This window comes from Macaca fascicularis, chromosome 7, assembly GCF_037993035.2.
Source record: "Macaca fascicularis isolate 582-1 chromosome 7, T2T-MFA8v1.1".
Classification (NCBI taxonomy): domain Eukaryota; kingdom Metazoa; phylum Chordata; class Mammalia; order Primates; family Cercopithecidae; genus Macaca; species Macaca fascicularis.
The window spans coordinates 75256572-75283917 of NC_088381.1; the positions used below are offsets into that span (position 1 = coordinate 75256572).

The 27346-nt window shown below is 41.1% G+C and overlaps 1 protein-coding gene, 1 long non-coding RNA gene and 1 pseudogene across 15 annotated transcripts in view; 1 reads left to right on the top strand and 2 right to left on the bottom strand.

Annotated features, from left to right (window-relative positions):
• The first annotated feature begins 360 nt into the window (after positions 1 to 360).
• The window catches only part of BLM (BLM RecQ like helicase), a 107335-nt gene continuing 80349 nt past the window's right edge, over positions 361 to 27346 (top strand). For 9 of the 14 annotated variants that reach the window (XR_012415392.1, XR_012415388.1, XR_012415390.1 and 6 more), the window contains exon 1: positions 361 to 453. The gene's annotated coding sequence lies outside the window, so the exon portion shown is untranslated. Of the gene's footprint in view, positions 454 to 5724; positions 5835 to 27346 lie in introns of all 14 variants that reach the window. The other 5 variants (XR_012415393.1, XR_012415391.1, XM_015453405.4 and 2 more) reach the window with 1 other exon arrangement.
• On the bottom strand, positions 1767 to 10989 carry LOC135971908 (uncharacterized). Its single transcript, XR_010588279.1, has 2 exons — positions 10774 to 10989; positions 1767 to 1882 (listed from the first exon to the last, which is right to left on the bottom strand). It is a non-coding gene; the product is annotated as an uncharacterized lncRNA (long non-coding RNA).
• LOC102128068 (rho-related GTP-binding protein RhoG-like) lies at positions 13609 to 14385 on the bottom strand (annotated as a pseudogene).

Consider the following 27346-nt stretch of genomic DNA (forward strand, 5'->3'; position numbering starts at 1 on the left):
ACCAAGAGACGGGGGTGAAGACGCCTGGCTTGGCCTGTGGGAACTGGCAAGTCTCAGCTCTCAGACGCCCGAGCTTTTCAACCCCGCCACAGCCGGGTTCTAGCTTCCTACTTCCTTTAAAGCCTTCACTGACTCTAAAACACCAAAAACAAAGACCCAATTAGCGCCGGAAGCCCGGGATGTAACCGTAGTCACCTGACCCTCCCGTCCGGACTCTGATTGGGGTTTGGAGATACGTTCCCCTCCCGGCGCCGCACGGCGACCCCGCCCCAGCAGCCTGAGGGGCGGGAACAGATGTGGGGGTACGACAGTATTGGTCGGTTTTCCCAGAAAGCAGCCAATCGGAATAGGCAGACTTCCGGCGCGAAGTGAGCGAGATCTCTGCGCGGCAGCCGTGGTCGCGCCGCGGGGAGTTTGGATCCTGGTTCCGCCCGCTTGGAGTCTGCGTGCGAGGTGAGTGCCGCGCGCGTAACTACGGGTAGATCTGCGCTGACCTAGCCCTGCTCTGGTTGTCCGGCACGGAGCTGGAGGCCGCACGAGTTCTTCCGTTTCCTGCACTGGTTCGCCTCGCCCCGCTGAGTCATCTAGTCTGGCGAACATCCTGGGAGGACAGCAGATACATAATACGTTCCCAGATGGGAAAACAGAGGCCCAGGGCAGGGGCGAACTCTGCCAAGGTCTCCCGGGGCGTCGGAGGCCGAGCATGGGCTAGGACCCGGCATGTTCTTGCCCATGTACTCCAGTGCCTAACATGATGCCCCGCACGGGGTAATCCCAGCCCAGACCTCTGGCACTATTACCTCTGTGTCCCTCCTGAGGAACAACGAAAACACTTTGTACTTTTTCTATGGCCTTCCATAATCACGAACTGGGCTACTCTTGTTTTTGAGTGTCTACTGTGTGCCGTGTTCCTGGCACCCATGATCTTACAACTGTAGCTTCACGATATCCCAGCAAAGCGAAGTGATTAAGAATACCGCATCAGATTGCTTGGGTTCGAATTCTAGCTCCTTCACGCTTAGCAGTGTCTACTGCACGTTACTGAAACACTAAGTGTCTTGGTTTTCGTCTATCATATGGGGGAAATGGTCTCTTCTACTTCCTGGCGTTTTTGTTAGGATTAAACGACTTAATGTATGCAATAATAAATGCTTCGAAGACTACCTGTTACATAGTACACAGTAAGGGTTCTGTTATTATTACCCAGAGAAGCGGATGAAATTGTCCTCATTTTAGACATGGAGAATCTGAAGCATAAAGAGGTTGTCTCTGTACAGAAAGAGCATTTGGCAATTAAGTGCTAGAGATACAGAATTTGAACTAAGAGCGCCTGATTTTAAATCATGTCCCACAACATCAGGCTTTCTCCATAATCCCAGTACTTTGGGAGACAGGCAAGCGGATCACCTGAGGCCAGGAATTAGAGACTTGCCTGACCAACATGATGAAGCCCCCTCTCTACAGTAAATACAAAAATTATCTGGGCGTGGTGGTGTGCGCCTGTAGTTCTAGTTACTGCGGAGGCTGAGGCACGAGAATCGCTTGAACCCAGGAGGCCGCAGTTAGCCAAGATTGCACCACTGCACTCCAGCCTGGGTGACAGAGTGAGATTCCTTCGTCAATCATTCTGAAATGTTTTATGCCTTTAAAAGAGAGGGAATAGGGCCCAATTTAACTTTTTAAATTTGATTAGTGGGTACATGGGTGTAATTCTATTTTCTGTATCTTCATGTAAGAAATATTAAAAATTAAAAGATACATATATCTTTCAATTTACATATTTTTTTCTAAGATAAAAAATGGATAGAATAAAAGAGGTCCAAGATAATCGTAGAATAATCCTAGGACTTCAGTGCTGAAAGGCCGTGAGGGTCTCCATTACCTGTAGGATAAAATGTAAACTCCTTAGCATGATACTTGAGGCTTTTGAACATTCTGTTTCTCTAACACATACTATTCTACCTCAGCCTTTGTACCACTCATAGACTAGTCTTCTTCACAACCTCAGTCCTGTCTGTAAAGTTCCACTTGTCCTTCAAGATCCAATTCAGTGTTCTTTGAAAAGCTTCTCTATCTTTTGCCTGTTTTTCCTTAATCTGTGAAGCCATAGTCTTTTAAGAAAAGACTTGATTGTCGGACTTATCTCATTGCTTTGTAATTATTTGTTGACATGTCTATTTTCTGCTAGTCTATAAGCTCCTTGAAGGCAGTAATAATGACTTGCCCATCTCTGTACCTCAATGCCTACCATGACTGGCACAGAGTAGTCACTGTAGATGTTAGCTGAATGAAAAATACAAGTCGAAGACCGAGAGTGAAAGTTCTTGGAGTTATGACATACCGATTTTGTTCTCTGGAATGACAGGGAACTATTGAGTTTACTTTGTTTAAAAGTTCCTGTATTTTATTGAAACATATTCTCAATGTCAAGAAAAATATTCCAGTCATAATATTATCTTTCAAACACTTGAACTATTTTTATTTTCCATGAGTCCTTTCCAAATTTCAGCTATAAAATTAGTTATACAGATTTAGCTATACAGATTTCTTAGGTAGCTATAGCCTTAATGTATTCATAACTTAGTGTTTTTCTTTTTTCTTTCTTTTTTAACCTGACACTTGAGGAATTTTTTTTTTTTTCTTTTCTTTTTTAAGACAGGGCTCACTGCAGCTCCAACCTCCCGGGCTCAAGTGATCCTCCCACCTCAGCTGGGAGTACAGGGGTGTACCACCACGCCTGGCTAATTTTTGTATTTATTGTAGAGATGGGCTTTTGATTTTTTGTAGAGATAGGGTTTCGCCATGTTGTCCAGGCTGATCTCGAACTCATAGGCTCAAGCAGTTTGCCCACTTTGGCCTCTCAAAGTGCTGGGATTACAGGTGTGAGCCACCATGCCTGGCCTGCTTTTTTCAATATAAAATCATTTCTTGGCTGGGCGCGGTAGCTCATGCCTGTGATCCCAGCACTTTGGGAAGCCAAGGTAAGGGATTGCTTGAGCCCGGGAGTTCAAGACCAGCCTGGGCAACGTGGCAAAACTCCATGTCTACCAAAAAATAAAATAAAAATCTGAACAAATTATTTATTTTAACAAATCAGTCTTCATGCTTGTCATTTATCTTGTAAATTTTTGCAATATTCCTCTCTCTTTGGCTTAATAGGTATGAAATGATGCTCCATGTTATTAATTATTAGAAAAATTTGACAATTTTTTCATAAGTTTACTTAGTGTATATATATTCTGGTGAGCTGTTGTGTTTATATTCCCTGAACATTTGTTCATTGGAACTGGATATTCTTTATATGTTTTTAATACTAATTCTTTATCTGTTATTTGTTGCTAATTTTTCCTTTTTTTTTTTTTTTTTTGAGATGGAGTCTCATTCTGTTGCTCAGGCTGGAGTTCTGTGGCATGATCTCAGCTCCCTACAACCTCTGTCTCCTGGGTTCAAGCAGTTCTCCTGCCTCAGCCTCCTGGGTAACTGGGATTATGGGCACACGCTACCGCGCCCAGCTGATTTTTATATTTTTGGTACAGATGGGGTTTCACCAAGTCAGGCTGGTCTCAAACTCCTGACCTCAGGTGATCTACCCACCTTGGCCTCCCAAAGTGCTGGAATTACAGGCATGAGCCACTGTGCCCAGCCTAATTTTTTTTAAATATATTTTTATTGGCCGGGCGGTGGCTCACGCCTGTAATCCCAGCACTTTGGGAGGCCTAGGCAGGCGGATCATGAAGTCAGGAGTTCAAGACCAGTGTGGCCAACATGGTGAAACCCCATCTCTACTAAAAACGTAAAAGTCAGCTGAGCATGGGGGCACACACCTGTAATCCCAGCTACTCAGGAGGCTGAGACAGGATAATCACTTGAACCCAGGAGGAAGAGATTGCAGTGAGCCGAGATTGCACCACTGCACTCCAGCCTGGCGACAGAGTGAGACTCCATTTCAAAAAAAAAAAAAAAAAAAAAAAATTTATTATGAGACCAAGATACATTTGTACAAATATACATAATTTGGCTGGAAACCAAGAGTTACAGTGGCTCACACCTGTAATCCCAGCACTTCAGGAGGCTGAGGCAGGTGGATCAATTAAGGGCAGGAGTTCGAGACCAGCCTGGCCAACATGGTGAAACCCCATCTCTACTAAAATACAAAAATTAACCGGCCATGGTGGCCCATGTCTGTAATCCCAGCTACTTGGGAGGCAGAGGCACGAGAATCGTTTGAACCTGGGCAGTGGAGGTTGCAGTGAGCCTAGACACGATCATGCCATTGCACTCCAGCCTGGGCAACAGAGTGAGAATCTGTCTCAAAAAAATAAAATTAAAAAAAAAAAAACTTACATAATTTAAAGAAGAGTTACAAAGAAATTATGAAGTTTAGTTATGCATAAAAATTATATTGTATCCATAGTAAACGTGAAGACTCAGTATAAAATTACAGTTATACATAATCATCATCTAGATCAAGAAAGAAATAGAGTATTACCAGGATCCCAGGACCCCAGAAGTGTATCTTTCTCTTCATACCTCCTCCCTATGTTAGGGATAACTATTGTCCCAATTATTTATTTATTTATTTTGAGATGGAGTTTTGCTCCTGTTGCCCAGGCTGGAGTGCAGTGGCATGATCTTGGCTCACTGCAACCTTCACCTCCTGGGTTCAAGTGATTCTTCTGCCTCAGCCTCCTGAGTAGCTTGGATTACAGGCGCCTACCACCATACCCGGCTAATTTTTTCTATTTTTAGTAGAGACGGGGTTACACCATGTTGGCCAGGCTGGTCTCAAACTCCTGACCTTTGGTAATCCGCCCGCCTCAGCCTCCCAAAGTAGTGGAATTACAGGCATGAGCCACCGCGCCAGGCCCTATTGTCCCAATTTTTATGATAATGCTTTTCTTGTCTTCGTAGTTTGCCCTGATCTATGCATCTGTAAATAATACAGTTCAGTTTTGCATGGTTTTGAGCTCTATAATTGGGATGATACTATATGTATTCTACTGAGTCTTTCTAGTTTGCATCATTATGTTTGTGAGATTCTTCCATGTTGTAGATATAGTTTTTCTTTTCTTTTTTTTTTTTTAATAGTAATTTTGGCTGGGATGGTAGCTCACTTCTGTAACCCCAGCACTTTGGGAGGCTGAGGAAGAAAGATCTCTTGAGGCCGGGAGTTCAAGACCAGCCTGGCAACGACAGGAGACTTATCTCTACAAAAAATTTAAAAAAATTTGTCGAGCATTATGGCATGCACCTGTAGTTCCAGATTCTCCAGAGGCTGAGACAGGAGAATCACTTGAGCCTAGGAGTTGGAGGCTGCAGTGAACTATAATTTTGCCACTGCACTCTAGCCTGGGTGACAGAGCGATACCTTGTCTCTAAAAAAATTTGTAATTGTTTTTCTTAACCTCTTAACAGAGTTTTACATGTATAGTACCACATAGCCACAGTGTTGTATGGCAGATCTCTAGAATGCATTACTGAAACTTTATACTTTTTGATTAACAACTTCCCATTTCCTGAAAGCCCCTACGCTGGTGACCACTGTGCCCCTCCTTGCTTCTATGAGTTTGCCTATTTTAGATACCTCATTGCAGTGGAATCTTGCAGTATTTGTCCTGTGACTGGTTTATTTCACTTTGCATAATGGCTTCAAGGTCCATCTCATGTTGCAGGATTTTTTTTTTAATTTATTATTTAATTTAATTGTATTTTATTATTTTTCAGACAGGGTCTTGCTCAGCTATACAGGGTGGAGTGCAGTAGAATGATCATAGCTCACTGCAGCCTTGAACTCCTGGGCTCAAGTGATCCTTCTGCCTCAGCCTCCCAAGAAGGTGAGACTACAGGAGTGCACCACCATGCCTGGCTAACTTTTTTGTTTTTTGTAGATTCTGGGTCTCGCTATATTGCCTAGGCTGGTCTTGAACTCCTGGGCTCAAGCAATACTCCTGCCTTGGCCTCCCAAAGTGCTGGAATTCAAGCATGAGCCACTGCATCTAGTCAATTTGTTTCTTTTTAAAGGCTGAATATTTCATTTTATGTGTATACCACTGTAAAGAAAACTCCATTTCCTCTGTACTCTGTACCCATATAATAATTCTTCACTTCTGTCACCAAATGTGTGGTGTTTTTTTCCCCACAATAGTTCAGTTCTTTAGCAGACACTGGGTGTCCTACATTTAGCTCAGTTCTGACTCTAACTGCCAGGAGTTAGTGCAGACCCCATATGTTAACTCCTCCCTGTCCACCCCCATTCCAGACCCCTCACTTCACACTACAATCACAAGTGGTAAGTCCTCCACATTCAGCTCACAGAACAGTTTCCTTACTAGATTATCAGCTTATTATAAACAACTCAGAAGCAGCCAGCTGCAAGAAATACACAGGACAAGGTATGTGGGAAGGGGTGTGGCACTTCCATGCCTTCCCCAGGCACACCAGCCTCCCACCATCTCTACATGTTCTCACCAACCCAGAAGCTCCCTAAGCCCTAGCCTTCTGGATTTTTATGTAGGCCTCCTTACCTAGACATGACTGATTAAATAATTGGCCATTGGTGATTAAGTCACTCTCCAGCCCCTTTGTCCTCCACAGAGGAAGTTTTGTTTTGTTTTTTGAGAAGGAGTCTCACTCTGTCACCCAGGCTGGAGTGCAGTGGTGTGATCTTGGCTCACTGCAACCTCTACCTGCTGGGTTCAAGAGATTCTCATGTCTCAGCTTCCTGAGTACCTGGGATTATAGGCGTGCACCATCATGCCTGGCTAATTTTTGTATTTTTAGTAGAGATAGGGTTTTGCCATGCTGGCCAGGATGGTCTGGAACTCCTGACCTCAGGTGATCTCCCTGCCTCGGCCTCCCTAAGTGCTGGGATTACAGGCATAAGCCACCATGCCCGGCCCCTAGAGGAAGTTTTTATTGAATTAATTACAAACTGATAGGTCAAAGAGTGTGTATGTTTTACCTTACTATGTAATACTAAATTGTTTTCAAAAGTGCTTGCACTCCTACCAGTGTATTAGATTTTCCATTGCTCTGCATGCTGGCTAATGCTTTATATTATATATATTTTTATTTTCCAATCTGGTATATTCACGTATAGTAGTATTTTTCTGGTAGCTTTAATTTCTCTGATTGTTAGTGAAGATGAGTACCTTGATGTGTTTATGGGCTATTTCCTCTTTTTTACAGTCCCTTTTTAAGTTTTCTGTCTTCTCTATTGAGTTGTCTTTGTTTTATGTAGTATAAACATATTTATATATAGTTATCTACATTTTTATATGTACATACATACACATATGTATAGCAAATATCTTCTACTTTGGCTTTTTAAATGGATTTAACATAATTTTAGTCAGTGATTTTTTTCATTTTTACATTTCTTTAAATTGACATAATTGTACCCCAATAATTTATGGGGTTCATAGTGATATTTTGATACATATACTGTATAATGATCAGATCAGGGTAATTAGCATATCTGTCATCTTAAAACATTTATCATTTCTTTGTGTTGGGAGCATTCAATATCCTCCTCCTAGCTATTTGAAACTGTGTAGTACATTATTGTTAACTGTCATCCTGTAGTGCTACAGAACACCAGAACTTATTCTTCCCATCTAGCTGTAATTTTGTATTTTTTTTTTTTTGAGACGGAGTTTCACTCTTGTTGCCCAGACTGGAGTGCAATGGTGCGTTCTCGGCTCACTGCAACCTCTGCCTCCTGGGTTCAAGCAATTCTCCTGCCTCAGCCTCCCCAGTAGCTGGGATTATAGGCATGTGCCACCACCCCTGGCTAATTTTGCATTTTTAGTAGAGACAGGGTTTCTCCATGTTGGTCAGGCTGGTCTCGAACTCCTGACTTCAGATCATCCACCCACCTTGGCCTCCCAAAGTGCTGGGATTACAGGCATGAGCCACCACACCCAACCAATTTTGTATTCTTTAACAAGTCTCCCCCTATGCCTTTCCCTCTACCCTTCCCAGCTTCTAGTGCCCTCTGTTCTACATTTTACTTCTATGAGAGCAACAATTTTTAGGTTCCACATATGAGTGAGAACATGTGGTGTTTAACTTTCTGCTCTTTATTCCACCTAAAATAATGTCTTCAGGTTCCATATTGCTGTGAATAACAGAATTTTATTCTTTTTTATGGCTGAATAGTATTCTGTTGTGTATATGTACTATTTTTTTTTTTTTTTAATTCATTCAGCGCTTGTTGAACACCTTGGTTGATTCCATATCTTGGCTATTGTGAATAGTGCTGCAGTAAGCATGGGGGTGCAAATGTCTCTTTGATATACTGACATCTTTTCCTTTGGATAAGTGCTCAGTAGTGGGATCACTGCATCATATGGTAGGTCTATTTGTAGTTATTTGAGGAACTTCCATACTATTCTCCATAGTGGCTGTACTAGTTTATATTCCCACCAGCAGTGGAAGTGTAAGAGTTCTCTTTTCTCTGCATCCTCACCAGCATTTGTTATTTTCTGTCTTTTTGATAATAGCTATTTTAACTGGGGTAGGATGAGACTTCATTGTGGTTTGTTTGTTTGTTTTTTGTTTTTTTAATTTCTAAAATTTTTTGTAGAGACAGAGTCTTGCTGTGTTGCCCAGGCTGGTCCTGAACTCCTGGTCTCAAGCAGTCCTCCTGCTTCAGCCTCCTGAAGTGCTAGGATTCAACGCATGAGCCACTGTGCCTGGCCCTAATTGTGTTTTTGATTTGCACTATTTTTTTTTAACATCTTTTATTGTGAATTGTTGTATGTTATATTTCATAGACATAACTTGTACATGAATGAGCTAATATAGTAGGCCTGAAACTGGTACCTTCAGAAAAGCCTGTTTGCGCAATTGGTCCCTGGCTGTGTCTGGGAACTTGGCTTTCGAACCCTTTCCTACACTGATCAGGTTGTTTTGCCCACTGTAGCCGCTAATACCTGTTTTCCTTGTGGGAGTCTGAAATTTTGGTGGGAGGAAGGTGCCTAAGTGACCAGTCCTCAATAAAACCCCTAGATTCAGAGTCTCTACCCAGCTTCTTTGGGGCAGAAACAGTGCACACGCATAGCTGCATTTTCACTGAGAGAGCGTGCACTTTCTCAAGAGTTGGAGAGCATGGGAAGCCTGCACATGAATTCCTACAGACACTACCTGATGTGTTTTTTTTCCCTTGCTGATCTGGCTGTGTATCCTTAAAGTGTTTATGATATAATAAATGTTAGCTGTGAGTACAACTGTACGCTGAGTCCCATGAGTTCTTCTAGCAAAGTATTGAACTTAGCTATTAAGTTCCTCTAGGAAAAAAAAAGCTGGAATTTGGATTAGAAATGCATTAAGTTATAGATGAATTTGGGGAGAATTAGCATCTCAATATTGTCTTCCAATGTGAATATGGTTCATATGATTGTTTCCTCCCTCCTTGACTTCTCTTAACAACTTACAATTTTCTTTTCTTTTCTTTGAGACAGGGTCTTGCTCTCTCTCCTAGGCTAGAGTAAGTGGTGCAATCATAGCTTACTGGAGCCTCGACCTCCTAGGCTCAGGTGATCCTTCCACCTCAGCCTCCTAAGTAGCTAGGACCATAGGCACATGCCACCATGACAAACAAATTTTTGTATTTTTGTAGAGACAGGGTTTTGCTGTGTTGCCCAGGCTGCTCTCAAACTCCTGGACTCTAGTGATCCTCCCACCTTGGCCTCCCAAAGTGCTGGGATTATAGGCATGAGCCACTGTGCCCAGCCCAATTTTCTGAATAGATATCATGGACATAATTTGTTAGATGTATTTTTGGGTATATAATATTTAAAAAAAAAATTTTTTTTGTTTTTTGAGACAGTGTCTCACTTTGTCGCCCGGACTGAAGTGCAGTGGCGTGATCTCAGCTCACTGCAACCACCACCTTCCAGGCTCAAGTGATTCTCCTGCCTCAGCCTCCCGGGTAGCTGGGATTACAGGCACGTGCCACTACTGCCACCACGCTCAGCTAATTTTTGTGTTTTTAGTAGAGACAGGGTTTACCATGTTGGCCAGGCTGGTCTCAAACTCCTGACCTCAAATGACCCACCCACTTTGGCCTCCCAAAATGCTGAGATTACAGGCATGAGCCACCACACCCGGCTGGGTATTTAAATTTTTGATGTCATCGTAAATAAGTTTTCTGACATTTTATTTTTTGTTTATTGGTGTTATAGAAAAACAATTTATTTTTGTATATTGACCTTGTCTCCAGCAGTCTTCCTAAACTCACTGTATTAGTTTTCTACAGCTGCTGTGATAAATTACCATAAACTTAGTGGCTTAAAACAACATAGAGGCTGGGAACATTGGCTCATGCCTGTAATCCCAGCACTTTGGGAGGCCAAGGTGGGAGTATCACTGGAGCCCAGAAGTTCGAGACCGGCCTGGGCAACACAGTGAGTCACCGTCTCTATTTAAAAATAACAACACAAGGTGGCTCATGCCTGTAATCCCAGCACTTTGAGAGGCTGAGGCAGGCAGATCACCTGAGGTCAGGAGTTTGAGACTAGCCTGGCCAACATGGCGAAACTCCATCCCTACTAAAAATACAAAAATGAGCCAGGCATGGTGGTGCGCGCTTGTAATCCCAGCTGTTCAGGAGGCTGATGCAGGAGAATCGCTTGAGCACAGGAGACGGAGGTTGCAGTTTGCCGAGATCGTGCCACTGTACTCCAGCCTGGGCAACAAGAGTGAAACTCGGTTTCAAAATAAATAAATAAGATAAATAAAAACAACAACAACATAGATTTATTATCTTACAGTTGTGTAGTTCAGAAGTCTGAATGGGTTTCATTGGGCTAAAGTCAAGGTGTTGGCAGGCTGAGTTCCTTTCTGGAGGCTCAAGGGCAGAATCCATTTCCTTCCCCTTTTCAGCTTTTAGAGACTATTCATATTCCTTGACTCCTGGCTTTCCTCCTCCATTATCAAAGCCAGCAACTTTGAGTCCTCCTCAAGTTGCCATCTTTCTGATCTGTCATCTTATTTTGTCTTCCACTTAAAAAGACACTTGTGATTACATTGGGTCCATCTGGTTAGTCCAGGATAATCTTCCTATTTTAAGGTCAGCTTATGAGCAGTCTTAATTCCATATGACAGTAATTCACCTTTGTCATGTAACCAAGCATATTCACAACATTCAAGGATCAGGATATAGACATCTTTGGATGGGTGTGGGAGACGGGAATAGTGGTGGTGGTCACATTATTCTGCCTCCTGCACTCACTTAAGATTTTTTTTTTTTTGAGACAGAGTCTTGCTATATCGCCCAGGCTGGAGTGCAGTGGCATTATCTTGGCTCATTGCAACTTCCGCCTCCCGGGTTCAAGCGATTCTCCTGCCTCAACCTCCCAAGTAGCTGGGACTACAGGCATGCGCCATCATGCCCACCTAATTTTTTTTTTGTGTATGTGTTTTTAGTAGAGACGGGGTTTCACTATGGGACCAGGCTTATCTCGAACTACTGACCTCATGATCCACCTACCTTGGCCTCCCAAAGTGCTGGGATTACAGGCTTGAGCCACCGCTTCTGGCCAAGAATTTTAATAATTTAATCTGAAGAGTCTTTTAGATGTTCCACACACAAAATTATAGCCTTTGTGAATATTAATGATTTTACATCTTTCCAGTTAACATGCCTTTTATTTATTGTTCATGCTCTACTGCTCTGGCTTGTACTTCCAGTGTATATCAGGTAAAAGTGGTAATAGTGGCATTCTGGAATTGTCCCTGATCTAAAAAGAAAAGCTTCCTAAATTTCACCTTACTGTATTCTCTCTGTGAGGTTGTAGAAGTTCCTTTCTATTCCTGTTTGATAAGAGTTGTGTTTTTTTTGTTTTTTGTTTTTTGTTTTTTGTTTTGAGATGGAGTCTTGCTCTGTCACCCAGGCTGGAGTGCTGTGGCACAATCTCAGCCCACTGCAACCTCCGCCTCCTGGGTTCAAGTGATTCTCTTGTCTCAGCCTCCCAAGTAGCTAAGACTAGAGGCTGCGCCACTGTGCCCAGCTAATTTTTGTATTTTAGGTAGAGACGGGGGTTTCACCATATTGGCCAGACTGGTCTCGAACTCCTGACCTTGTGATTTGCCCATCTCAGCCTCCCAAAGTGCTGGGATTACAGGCATGAGCCACCACACCTGGCATGATAAGAGTTTTCATTGTGAATAGATTTCACTGTGAATGGATGTTTGATCTTATCACATGCTTATTCTGGACTTCTTGAGACAATGATATGATTGTTCAGCTTTAATGTTGTGGTGAGTTATATCAATTCATTTTTAAATGTTCAACCACTTCTGAGTCATTTTTGAGGCAACACAACTTAGTCTTGGTATTTTTTATTTTATTTATTTATTTATCTTTTTAGACAGGGTCTCACTGTTACCCAGGCTGGAATGCAGTGGCGTGACTTAAGCTCACTGCAGCTGCGATCTCCCAAGTCATCCTCCCATCTCAGCCTCCCAAGTAGCTGGGACTATAGGCAAGTGTCACCATGCCCAGTTAATTTTTATAAATTTTTGTAGAGATGAGATTTAATCACACTGCCCAGTCTGGTCTCAAAATCCTGAGCTCAAGCAATCCTCCTGCCTCGGCCTCCAAAAGTGCTGGGATTACAGGTGTGAGTCACCATGCCCATGGCTCTTGGTTTATTTTATACATGGCTAGATTTACTTTGCTAACATATTGTTTGGGACTTTTGCGTCTACATTTATGGATAAGAATTAGCCTGGAATTTTTCACTGATGAGCTGTCCTTGCAGGACTCAGTATCAGAGTTATGCTGGCCTTATAGAATGAGTTGGGGAGTTGTTTCTTTCTGTATTTTGGAATAGTTTATGTAAAATTGGAGTATTTTACTGCTATAAGTGCTCAGAAGAACTCACCTGCGACACTCTCTGGTCTTGATGCTTTGTAGGTGGATTTTTGACCATCAATAGGACTTCTTTAATGGCTATAAGGCTATTAGGTTTTCTGTTTATTTTTGAGTGAGTTTTGATAAGGTAATTTTTAAGGAATGTGTCCATCTCATCTAAATTTTAAAATGTATTGATGCAAAGTTGTTCATAACAGCCTAATGTTATCTTTTAATGTCTATGGCATAGGTAGTTAAATCTCATCTTTCAATCTCTTCTTTTTTTTTTTCCACTGGAGACAGGAGGTTTTATTGATGCTGATGGGGGTAGGAAAGGCCCCCAGAAGCATGGGGGCTGAGTCAGTCAGCAAATGCATAAGGCCTGGGCACAGAGGAGCAGGTTAGGGCACATTCACCCTCTCAGGATTCTGTGGCTCCCTCATTGGAGAAGGGAGAGAGCATCTTGGGGGTGCAATTCCAAGAGCAGCCAGGGCAGAGGTTAGAGATGGCTGAGAGCCCCTAACCTGAGGAGGCACCACAATAGGCAAGCAACAACTGTGTGGAAAGCTGGATGAACTGGTCAGCAGCGGAAAATGGGAGGCGGCACTGGGTTGGCCTCTTGGGGAGGGGTCCAACCTTGGCTTGGATGAGTTCATGAGAATACCCAGTGTTCCCAACCAGAGGGGGGCAAGAGCCCAAAGCTCCTTTCTCTGCAGGCCTCCTTAAGGGAAAAAGGCGCTCAGAGAAAAAAGCATTCAGGGAGCCCCCTGGAAAGGGCTGCCAGAATTAGTCCTTAAGGCACAGCTGGGGTGGACAAGGCACCAAGGTGCAACTGGTGGGGGAGGGCAGGGGCAGCCTCCAAGCCAAGTGCCAGGGTCACAAGAGGACGCAGGACCGCCCATACTTGATCGGCGTGGGGTTGAGCACAGCCGGGACAGCCTCGGCGAGCACTTCCTTGACACCATCCTGTTGCAGGGCTGAGCATTCAAGGTAGCGCACAGCGTGGATCTGCTTGACCAGTACCTGGCCCTGCTGCGGTGTGATGGGTGCCTGGCCCTGCTCCTTGAGGCGCCGTAGGGTGTAAGGCTGGGCTCTCAGGTCCTTCTTGGTGCCCACCAGCAGGATGGGTACATCAGGGCAGTGGTGGCACACCTCTGGAAGCCACTTGTGCCGCACCTTCTCATGGGAAGGCGGACTGGCAATGGAGAAACAGATGACGAAGACGTTGGTCTGAGGGTAGGAGAGTGTGGCGGCGGTCATACTCCTCCTGGCCCGCAGTGTCCCACAGGTTCAGGTTCACTGTGCGCCTGTCAACTGCGCTCTGCGTGCTGTAATTGTCGAACACGGTGGGGATGTACTCTTTGGGGAAAGCGTTAGTTGTGTAGCAGATGAGCAGGCACGTCTTGCCCACAGCTCCATCACCCACCACCACGCACTTGATGCTCTGCATCGTGGATGCAGTTGCTGTAGTGGAGGCAGTGCCTCCTCTCTCTTCCGGACCGCTCTGGCTGCAGTGACCTGGTGCCCTCCCCACGCGACTCCGGGCTCGAGCTCAGTCTCTTCTTTTTATGTCTTTTCACAGAACAAACTTGGTTTATTGATCCTCTCTATTCTATATCTATTATTTTTCACTCTTAAATTTTTTAAAAATCTATTTATTTATTTATTTATTTTGAGACCAGTTTATGAAACTGGCTAATTTTTGTATTTTTGGTAGAGATGGGGTTTCACCATTTTGCCAAGGCTGGTCTTGAACTCCTGGGCTCAAGCGATCCACCTGCCTTGGCCTCCCAAAGTGCTGGGATTACAGGCATGAGCCACTGCGCCTGAGCCTCTTATCTTTACAACTTCCTCCTTTCTATTTTCATCAGGCTTATTTTTTCAGTTTCTTTTCTAGTAATTAGGATCATCCATTTTCTTTTTCTTTTTCTTTTTTTTTTTTTGAGACGGAGCCTCATTCTGTCGCCCAGGCTGGAGTGCAGTAGCCGGATCTTGGCTCACTGCAAGCTCCGCCTCCCGGGTTCACGCCATTCTCCTGCCTCGGCTTCCCGAGTAGCTGGGACTACAGGCGCCCGCCACCACGCCCGGCTAATTTTTTTTGTATTTTTAGTACAGACGGGGTTTTCCCGTGTTAGCCAGGATGGTCTCGATCTCTTGACCTCGTGATCCACCCGTCTCGGCCTCCCAAAGTGCTGGGATTATAGGTGTGAGCCACTGCGCCCGGCCTGGATCATCCATTTTCTTGTAACTACTTCTTTAGTTGCATGTTACGTATTTTTATGTGTAGACTTACATTATTCAGTTAAAAATATATTTGAATACTCACTATGATATCTTACTTGACCGATGGCTTATTCACAAGTATATTTCTTTATTTTCAATGCAAAGGGATTTTCTAGATCTCATTTATTTTGAAGTTTTAAAAATCTACAGGAAAAAAAACCCTACAGAAAAGTTGAAGAATTAGTGTAGTATATCATCTTCCCAAGCAAACAATTTACATTCATAAAAATAGTTCATATATTAGGTCACAAGGAAGACATTAGTAATTTCATAAAGTAGAAATATTATAATTATGATCACCATGCAACAAAACTAGAAATTAAAAATGAAATTTATAAAAAAGCAGAAAGGCCCTTCCATCTGGAAAACTGAGAACAACTATTGGAAAATAGAAACTGAAATAAAGGATTTCTGAAACTTAACGAAATGAAAACACAGCATATCAGATTCTTAAAAAAAAGGTAAGGCACTAATCAGGGGAAAATTTATAATCTTCAGTACATATTATAAATGAAGAAAGGGAAATAAGTAAATTCCAAACTTAGAAAGTTAGAAAAAGAAAAACAAGTAAATCAAAGGAAAGCACAAGAGAATAAATAATAAAGATAAAAAGAGAAATTAGTAAGAGAACAGAAAAACATCTGATTCAAAAATTAAGTTTTTTTTTTTGTTTTTTTTTTGTTTTTTGAGACGGGGTCTCGCTCTGTCGCCCAGGCTGGAGTGCAGTTGCCGGATCTCAGCTCACTGCAAGCTCCGCCTCCCGGGTTCCCACCATTCTCCTGCATCAGCCTCCCGAGTAACTGAGACTACAGGCGCCCGCCACCTCGCCTGGCTAGTTTTTTGTATTTTTTAGTAGAGACGGGGTTTTACCGTATTAGCCAGGATGGTCTCGATCTCCTGACCTTGTGATCCGCCCGTCTCGGCCTCCCAAAGTGCTGGGATTACAGATTTGAGCCACTGTGCCCGGCCAATCAAAAATTAAGATTTTTATCTTGGCTGAGCGCCATAGCTCACACCAGTAATCCCAACACTTTGGGAGGCCGAAGCAGGCAGATCATGAGGTCAGGAGATCAAGACCATTCTGTCTAACATGGTGAAACCCCATCTCTACTAAATACAAAAACTTAGCCGGGCATGGTGGCATGCGCCTGTAATCCCAGCTACTCAGGAGGCTGAGGCAGGAGAATTGCTTGAATCTGGAAGGCAGAGTTTGCAGTGAGCCGAGATCGTGCCACCGCACTCCAGCCTGGGCAACAGAGCGAGACTCTGTCTCAAAAAAAAAGAAAAGATGTGTATCTTGAAGTGTTTAATGAAGCAAATAAATTAACCTAATAGAAATTACAAATATACAGAATAACAAATGATAAGTGGTAAATAACCATTGATAAAGGGTAGTTTTTATAACGATTAATTTACATACCTTTACGTAAACAAATTTGAAAACTAAAATGAAATGGATAATTATGTGTGACAATATAGTTTACCAAAATTGACTCAAGTAGATATTGGAAGTTAAATAGCACAATTTCCATTGAATAAGTTTTTGAAGTTACGAAATAACTATCTCACTGAAAAATAAAAAACATGAAGTCCAAATGGTTTAACAGGAAAATTCTGCTACATTTATGGAGTTCAAATAATCCTAATGCTAAATAAATTGTTTTAGAACATAGAAAAGAAGGAAAACTTCCAAATTATTTATTTTCTAAATGGCTTGGTATTGTAAATGCTGATTTAATTGTCTGTCTCCAGTTGTTGAAGGGCTAAAGTGAAATAAAGTAAAACATCTTAAAACACTTTTTAGTTCTTAGACCCTCTTTTTTTTTAAAGTAGTTTTATTGATATAGACTGCACACATTTAAAGTATATAATTTGTGCAGTTTTGACATACATACATCATCACCATAATCCAGTTAATGAACATATCCATCACTCTCAAAAGCTTTCTGATGCCCATTTAATTCTGCCTTCTTTCTCTCTTCTTGCCAGACAACCACTTATCTGGTTTCTGTCACTGTAGAATAATTAGCATGTTCTTGGACTTTTAATAAATGTAATAATACAGTATATATTCTTTTGTATCTCTTCTTTTACACAGCATAATTATTTTATATCAGTTTTTATGAAGCAAGTATAAAACAAATATTTAACATACAAATTAAAGGGCCGGGCGCGGTGGCTCACACCTGTAATCCCAGCACTTTGGGAGGCCGAGACGGACGGATCATGAGGTCAAGAGATCGAGACCACCCTGGCTAACACGGTGAAACCCCGCTCTACTGAAAATACAAAAATTAGCCGGGCGCGGTGGCGGGCGCCTGTAGTCCCGGCTACTCTGGGGGCTGAGGAGGAGAATGGCGTGAACTCGGGAGGTGGAGCTTGCAGTAAATGGAGATCGCACCACTGTGCTCCATCCAGCCTGGGCGACAGAGCAAGACTCTGTCTCAAAAAAAAAAAAAAAAAAGGTAGCACAAAGAAAATTACAGGTGGATATTAGGATATTATATATAAAAATTATGTAAAAGTTCTAAATAAAATACCACCAAACAGAACAGAATCCAGCACTCTATTACAAAAATATTAGCTCATCACCAAGATGTATACCAGGAATGCAAAGATGGTGTAACATTAGAATCATCAATGTAATTCACCATATTTAGCCTACGGAGAACACTCATATATTTACTTTTATATATGCTGAAAAACCTTTGACAAGATTCAACACCAATATATAGTAAAAACTTAAGAAAGAAAAAAAAACTCTTAAGAAATTATATTATAATCAATACTTCTTTTTTTTTTTTTTTTTTTTTTTGAGACAGAGTCTCACCCTGTTGCCCAGGCTGAAGTGCAGTAGCATGACCTCAGCTCACTGCAACCTCCACCTCCCAGGTTCAAGCCATTCTCCTGCCTTAGCCTCCCAAGTAGCTGGGATTACAGGCGCCCACCACCACTCCTGGCTAATTTTTGTATTTTTAGTAGAAATGGGGTTTCACCATCTTGGCCAGGCTGGTCTCAAACTCCCAACCTCAGGTGATCTGCCCACCTTGGCCTCCCAAAGTGCTGGGATTACAGATGTGAGCCACCATACCTGGCCAATCAATACTTCTTAATGATGGTATTCGCGCTCTCTCTCTCTCTCTCTCACACACACACACACACACACACACACACACACACACACACACACACACCATATACACAGAGAAAGGGAGAGGGAGGGAGAGAGAGAGAGAAGAGAGAGAGACAGACAGAGACACTTTATTCCTAAATCTTGTATTTTATCTAATAGGAAAATACTGGAGGCATTTTTACTAAGATTGAGAAAAAGGCAGAGATACTCACCAACTCCACTTGTATTTAACCTTGTACTGGGGGCTTAGGCAGTGCAGTTAGATAAATCAATTAGAGGCACAAGATTTGGAAAATAGAAAGTAATATTGTCCCTACTTGCAGGTTATATGGTAGTGTATCTGGAATACTGCAGAAAATCAATAATGAAACTAAAACAAAAAAGGAATTTTAAAAGAATATGCAAAAATCAGTGGTCTTCATATAGACAGATAACAAGTTTGAATATATAATGGAGGGTAAAATCCCATTTACAGCAACAAGAAAAAGAGAAAGTATTTAGAAGATTAAAAACATGTAAAACCTAGGTGAAGAAACCTTTAAAACACTTCTGAATAACAAAAGTAGCCTTAAACAAATGAAAAGAATCATTTATTCTAGAATAGGACAACAACAACATAAAAGTGCCAGTTATACCTAAGTTAATATATAAATTTAATGCAATCTCAATATAAATATCAACAGGGTTTTTTCTGGCACTAGACAAGTTGATTCTAAAGTTCATATAGAAAAATAAACATACAAGAATAGCTAGGAAAACAGAAGAACTACAAAGAGAAAGTGGACTTCCAGATATTGTAACATATTGCAAAGCTTCTATCATGAAAATATTGTGGTATAGACCAATGGTATAGAATAGAAGTCAAGAAGTAGTCTCCTAAACACATAAATTTAGTGTATGATAAAGGTGGTTCTGAAATTATTAGGGCAGAGATCGACTTTTTAATAAATAGTGCTGGGACAACTTGTTAGCCACTTGAAAAAACAAAATTATATCTATACTTTATATCAGATACAGGAATAAACTCCAAATGAACCAGAAATCTAATTTTTTAAAAATTACCTACTAGAAGAATACATAGATGAGTTTTCTATAACCTGAATGTGGGGAAAGGCAATAAAAGAGGGGGGATAAATTGGCTACATTGAGAAGCAAATTCTTGATTACAAAAATGAAAAACACCATAAGCAAATTTAAAAGATAGATGAGAAACTAGGAAAAAATATTTGCAAAATACGTTTTAAAGACCTACTATCCCTAGTCTAAATTGAGAGAAAAAAATACCAAAATTGGATTAAAAAGGCAGAATACATGAGCAGATACAATTTTTTAAAAATATTTAAAAATAGAATAAAGTGTCTCTATTAAATATATGAAGAAAATATTCAATTTCACCTAAAATAGGTAGTATAAATTTAAAGCTGCACTGAAATACCACTTCTCACCTATCAGCACTAATTAGAAAGCTTCACAAGAAGCCCCATTGGTGAGGCTGTGAGGAATGCAAACTTGTAAAACCCCCTTTGAGGGAGAATTTGGCAGTCCAGCAGATACACATGCATTTGCCCTTTGACCCAGCCATTCCACATGTAGGAATATTCCCTAAAGATACATTTTCTTTTCTTTCTTTCTTTCTTTTCTTTTCTTTTTCTTTTTTTTTTTTTTTTTTTTTTTTTTTTTTTTTTTTTTTTTTTGAGACAGGGTCTTGCTCTGTTACCCAAACTGAAATGCAGTAGTGTGATCTTGGCTCACTGTAGTCTCAGACTCCCAGGCTCAATTGATTCCATCTTGGCCTCTGGAGTAACTGGGACCACAAGTGCATGCCATCACGCCTTACTAATTTAAAAAAATTTTTTATAGAGACAGAGTCTCACCATGTTGCCCAGGCTGGTCTTGAACTCCTGGACTCAAGCAATCCCGTTGCTGCCTTCCAAATTGCTGGGATGACAGGTGTGAGCCACCATGCCCGGCCTTACGTTTTCAACAGTAGGGAAATATGAATGCACAAAGTTATTTGTTGCAGCATTATTTGTAATTGTAAAATATCGGAGAATACTTCAAATGTCCATACAGGAAATTTGTTGATAAATATCTACACAACGGAGTTCTGTACAGCTGTAAAGAAAAATGAGGAAAATCTTTACAAATGGTTATAGAGTGATTTCTAACATATGAATGGAAAGTGTACATACAGTGTGCTATTTTTTATGTAAGAAAGAAGGGAAAGAGACTAATATCTGCTTATTTTGCAAAAAGAAAAACAGGAAAGATAAATCAGAAATTATTGAAATCGAAAACCCACAGGAGGTAGATGGCAAAGGATGGAGTGGGAAGAACACTTCTCTGTGGGAAAAACAGTCTTTTATGTAGTTTTAACTTTTAGAACTATGTAAATGTTTTATATATTCAAAAATCAAATCCACAAGAACAGTACCAACACAAACTAATCTATTTCAAATGATGAATGTAATCACCCTGAAGGTGAGGTGGGGATGACCAATCAAGTAACTTTGAATATAGTACTTTAATTATGTGCCCTTAATCTAAAGAAAGAAATGCAACTGCATTTTGAACTCTTTTTAGTAGGTTTGTTTTGTTTTGTTTTGTTTTGTTTTGAGACGGAGTCTCGCTCTGTCGCCCAGGCTGGAGTGCAGTAGCCGGATGTCAGCTCACTGCAAGCTCCGCCTGCCAGGTTTACGCCACTCTCCTGCCTCAGCCTCCCGAGTAGCTGGGACTACAGGCGCTCGCCACCTCGCCCGGCTAGTTTTTTGTATTTTTTAGTAGAGACGGGGTTTCACCGGGTTAGCCAGGATGGTCCTGATCTCCTGACCTCGTGATCCGCCCGTCTCGGCCTCCCAAAGTGCTGGGATTACAGATTTGAGCCACCGCGCCCGGCCTAGGTTTGTTTTTTTAGTGACAGGAGTGTAGCAATTTGAAATTACTTCCTGTAGTTTCAGATTAAATAAATGAATAAATATATGATGGGTTTTTTTCTATGAGTTTTAAGATAGATGGATACATCAATGGATGTATAGATGTAGATACAGAAATAGATAGAAGTGTTTATATTTCCTAGATCTGTCTACTAAAAGGGCCTAGGAGCAATGATATGCAAGTAGCAGATCATATCTAATGGCCAGGTCTTAGATTTTAAATATTTTTCCTCATTAAAATAAATGAAGGCTATTTGGGGAAATGGTGATTCTATGGCTGAAGCAGGGAAAGTACAGGAAGACCATGAATGTTGTGCCAGGTAGTAAGAAAGTGCCTGATGGGAAGGGCAGAGGAACCAATGGGTTAAAGAAGAAAACAAGAGACATTAGAGTATATCTTGAGACAAATGAAAACGAAAACACAACATGCCAAAACTCATGGAATACACTGAAAGCGGTACTAGGAAGGAAATTTATAGCTACAAATGCTTACATTAAAAAAGAAAGATCCGAAATCAACAACTTAACTTTACACTTAAAGGAACTGTAAAAAGAACAAACCAAACCCAAAGCTAGCAGAAACAAGAAAATAATAAATATTAGGGCAGAGATAAACAAAACAAGAATAGAAAAGCAGCAGAGAAATTGACAAAACAGAATTGATTCTTTGAAGTGATAAAAAAATTGATAAAACTTTAGCCAGATGGACTAAGAAAAAATAAGAAAAATTACTGAAATCAGAAGTGAACACGGGGACATTATAACTGATTTACAGAAGTAAAAAGATTTATAAGAGAATACTGTGAGCAAATGTATGCCAACAAATTTGATAACATAAAAGAAATGGATAAATTCCTCAAAATACATAACCACCAAGACAGAATCATGAAGAAACAGAAAATCTGAACAGACCTATAACTAGTAAGGAGATTCAGTTAGTAATCAGGAATCACCCAACAAAGAAAAGCTCAGGGCCAGATGGCCTCACTGGTCATTTCTAACCAATATTTAAAGAAGAATTAACCCCAGTTTTCCTCAAACTCTTCCAATTAATGATATATTTGATAAAGGGTTAATACCCAGAATATATTAAGAATTCCTCCTCAGCACTTTGGGAGGCTGCCAAGACAGGAGAATTTCTTGAGCCTAGAAGTTGGAGACCAGCCTAAGCAACATAGTGAAACCCTGTCTGTACAAAAAACTTAAAAATTTGCCAGGTGTGGTGGTACACTGCTGTGGTCCCAGCTACTCAGGAGGCTGAGGTGGGAGGATCACTTGAGCCCAGGAGGTCGAGGCAGCTATTAGCTGGTGCACTCCAGCCTGGGTGACAGAGTGAGACCCTGTCTCCAAAAAAAAAACTCATACAGCTTGACAAATAACCCATTTAGAAAATGGAGAAAGGATTTGAATAGACACTTCCCCAAAGAAGATATACAAATGACCAATAAGCAAATGATGCCCATTATCACTAATCATTAGAGAAAGGCAAATCAAATCCAGGAGATAAGACCTCACACCTGTTAGAATGCCTGTTACAAAACAAAACAACAAAACAACCAGAAAATAACAAGTGTTGCTGAGGATGTCGAGAAATTAGGATGTGGAAAAATGGGAAGCCCTGTGCATTATTTATAGCAATGTGAAGTGGTGCAACCACTGTGGAAAACAGTATGGTGGTTCCTTAAAAATTAAAAATAAATTACCATATGATTCAGCAATTCTCAAAAATATATTTGTACACCCATGTTCATAACAGCATTATTCACAATAGCTAAAAGGTGGAAGCAACTCTAATGTCCTTGAATGGATAAGCAAATGTGGTATGTATCTACAGTTAGATATTATTCAGCCTTAAAAAGGAAGGAGCGGCCAGGCACAGTGGCTCACACTTGTAATCCCAGCACTTTGGGAGGCCGAGACAGGTGGATCACGAGGTCACAAGTTCAAGACCAGCCTGGCCAACATGGTGAAACCCTGTCTCTACTAAAAATACAAAACAAAAATTATCTGGGCTTGATGGCGGGCACTTGTAATCCCAGCTATTCAGGAGGCTCAGGCAGGAGAATCACTTGAACCTGGGAGGCGGAGGTGGCAGTGAGCCGAGATTGCGCCACTGCACTCCAGCCTGGGCAATAGAGCAAGACTCCACCTCAAAAAATAATAATAATAATAAAAAAAGGAAGGAGCCTCTCATGGTGACTCACACCTGTAATCCCAGCTACTCTGGAGGCAGAGGTAGGAGGATCATTAGAGCTCAGGAGTTTGAGGCTGCAGCGAGCTCTGATCTTGCCACTGCACAAAAAAGGAAGGAAATTCTGACACATGTCTCATAACACAGATGAAGCTTGAGGACATTGTGCTGAGTGAAATAAGCCAGTCCCAAAAAGGCATATACTGTGTGATTCCACTTACAGTGTGAATATAGTATGATTCCCATACTGTATGAGTCGGCTGATGACAAACTTGTTTTTTTGATAATCTGGAAGTGTCTTTATTTCTTGTTGCTTTTTAAATAACAGCTGTATTGTTTTTAAATTAGTATTTGTGATTTTTTTGAGACAGGGTCTTGCTCTGTTGCCCAGGCTAGAGTGTAGTGGTGCAATCACAGCTCACTGCAGCCTTGACCTCCTGATTGAGCTGTTCTCCTACCTCAGCTTCCCAAGTAGCTGGGACAATAGGCATGCACCATCATTCCTGGCTAATCTTTTGTATTTTTGGTAGATGAGGGGTTTCACCATGTTGCCCAGGCTGCTCTCCAACTCCTGGGCTCAAGCGATCCCCCCACCTCAGCCTCCCAAAGGGCTGGGATTACAGGCATGAGCTACTGTGGCCGACCTGAATGACAGGTCTATTGAAGTACATTACACATATAAAATTCACCCATAAACTGTACAATCCAATGGCTTTGAGTATATTCAGTTATGTAGCCATCACCACAATCAATGTTAGAACATTTTCGTCAGCCCACAGAGAAACTTGCATACCCCTTGCCATCATCCCCAAATCCTCTCATCTTTCCCAACCTTAGGCAATCACTAATCTACACTGTATCCATGGATATGCCTATTCTTTTTTTTTTTTTTTTTTTTTTTTTTGAGACGGAGTCTCGCTCTGTCGCCCAGGCTAGAGTGCAGTGGCCGGATCTCAGCTCACTGCAAGCTCCGCCTCTCCGGTTTACGCCATTCTCCTGCCTCAGCCTCCCGAGTAGCTGGGACTACAGGCGCCCGCCACCTCGCCCGGGATATGCCTATTCTTATACATTTCATATAAATGGAATAATATACTATTTCATCTTTTGTGACTGGATTCTTTCACTTAACATAATGGTTTCAAGGCTCATCATTATTGTAGCATTTATCAGTACTATATTTTTTATATGGCCAAATAATATTTTGTTGATATACACATTTTATTTATCCATTCATCACTTGATGGACATTTGAGTGGTTTCTGAACTTGGCTATTGTGAATAATGCTCCTGTAAACATTTGTGTACAAGTATTTATTCTGAATACCCATTTTTCACTCTTCACGCATATATAGCTAGGAGTGAAATTGCTGGGTTACGTGGTGATACGGTTTGCCTGTGTCCCCACTGAAATCTCATCTTGAATTATGACTCCCATAATCTCCATGTGTCATGGGAAGGACCTCGTGGGAGGTAATTGAACATGGGTTTTTCCCATGCTGTTCTTGTGAGAGTGAATAAGTCTCACGAGAGCTGGTAGTTTTATAAAGGGCAGTTCCCCTGCACACACTTTCTTGCCTGCCACCATGTAAGATGTGCCTTTGCCCCTCCTTTGCCTTCTGCCATGATTGTGAGGCCTCCCCCGCCATGTGGAACGGAGTCCATTAAACTTCTTTTTCTTTATAAATTACCCACTCTCAGTATTTCTTCATAGCAGTATGAAAATAGACTAGTACACATGGTGACTACGTTTTGCTTTTTGAGGTACTTCCTGACTGTTTTCCAAAGTCGCTGTGCCATTTTAGAATCCTACCAGCAGTGTATGAGGGTTCTGATTTCCCCACATCATTGCCAACACTTACCTGTTGCTGTTATTATAGCTACTTTTTAAAAATAACAACTTTATTGAGATATAATTCATATACCATGAAATTCACCTTTAAAAACCTAGTGTACAATTCACTGCCCTTGATTTGTAAAGGATATTTTTTCTGGGAAAATAATTCTGGGTTATTTTCTATCAGCACATTGAAGTTATCATTCCACTGTCTTTAGATTTTCATTTTTGCTAAAGAGAAATCAATTTTTTGTCCATATGGTACACAGTGATATATTTTGATGTGGATTTCTTTTTATCTCTGCTTGGAATTTTTTGGCTTTCTCAAATCTGAAGGTTAGTGTCTTTAATTAGTCCTGGAAAAGTCCCAGCTGTTATCTTTTCAAATATTAATTCTTCCCTATTTTCTCTTCTTTCTGGAACCCTGGCTAGATTTATGTTAGACTTTCTTACTCTGTCTTCCATGTCTCTTGACTTCTCATATTTTCCATCTGTTTTCTCTCTCTCTCTCTGTGTGCATCTATTAAGTCAAAAACTATGAAGGGTCTGAAGTTTTACCCTACATTTATCCTACATTTATAGCTATATTTATCTTTAACCACTTTTCTGAAGTTCTAATTATCTATTGTCATGACTGATTTTCTTTGGATTGGTTTGGTATATAATCAGGTTGTCTACATGTAATGATAATCTCATCTCTTCTAGTATTTTCTTTTTCGAATATTTTTGCATTGGCAAGAGCATCCAATATAGGAGTGAAAATGAGAGAAGAACATTGTTTTTGCTGTTGTTTTTAATGGATTCACCCCTAGTGTAAAATATATGGTATTTGTTGGTTCCAGATTTTAAATACTTGTAATTTTGTGTTTTAATGTGTTTGAGTTTTATTAGATGCCTTTTCAAAAATGCATTGATAATACATACTGTATGATTCTATATATATGAATCAAGAAGTTTGAGAAACAATGAACGAAGAGAACATATGACATAAAATTCTGTCAAAAATCTTTCTTTGTTTAGAAATTGTGTTTGATGTTTAATTTTATCAGAGAACAGAAAGTTGCTTGCCCTAGTTCCCCAGTTAAGATGAAGTTGAGGTTCATAAATACCTCAACTTCAAAAAATACAAAAATTAGATTTTTTTATTTTTCTTAGTTAGACTCACCACCTTTGCCCCAGGGAAAGTAACTCCTCCCCTTTGAACAGTCACTGAGTGAGGCTTACAGAGCGACGCTCTGTTTTTCAGGAACCACCCCCTAAAATCTCCACTTTTAGCAGAAGACTGGAAACAGAAACATCTAAATGTTACTTGGCACTGAATGTCTTAGAGTAGTCTTTTTGGCAGTCTATCCCTTGATAGACTGAAATAGCCATCTCTGACAACAAAATGAATAAAAAGTCAGGTTTGACCTAGTCTTAATTTTGATAGATCCCTAACCAGTAACTTTAGTGTCACTTATTTCAAAGAAAAGGCACTCTTTTTTTTCACTATGTTTTTCTCCATCTCATGTCTCTCTCTCTCTCTCTCTCTCTCTCTCTCTCTCTCTCTCTCTCTCTCTCTTTAAAGGTTTATTGTGTTTACTTTTATTCTTTTTTTATTTTTGAGACAGGGTCTCTGTTGCCCAGGCTGGAGTGCAGTGGGGTGATCATGGCTCACTGAAACCTCGACCTCCCGGGCTCAAATGATCCTTCCCACCTCAGCCTCCTGAGTAACTGGGACTACAGGCACGTGCCACCTCACCCAGCTAATTTTTGTATTTTTTGTAGAGACAGGTCTTACTTTGTTGCCCAGGCTGAGCCACTGTGCCCAGCCTACTTGAAAAATTCTTTTTTTTTTTTTTTTTTTTTTTTGAGACAGAGTCTCGCTCTGGCGCCCAGGCTGGAGTGCAGTGGCCGGATCTCAGCTCACTGCAAGCTCCGCCTCCTGGGTTTATGCCATTCTCCTGCCTCAGCCTCCCGAGTAGCTGGGACTACAGGCGCCCGCCACCTCGCCCGGCTAGTTTTTTGTATTTTTTAGTAGAGACGGAGTTTCACCGTGTTAGCCAGGATGGTCTTGATCTCCTGACCTCGTGATCCGCCCGTCTCCGCGAGGGATTACAGGCTTGAGCCACCG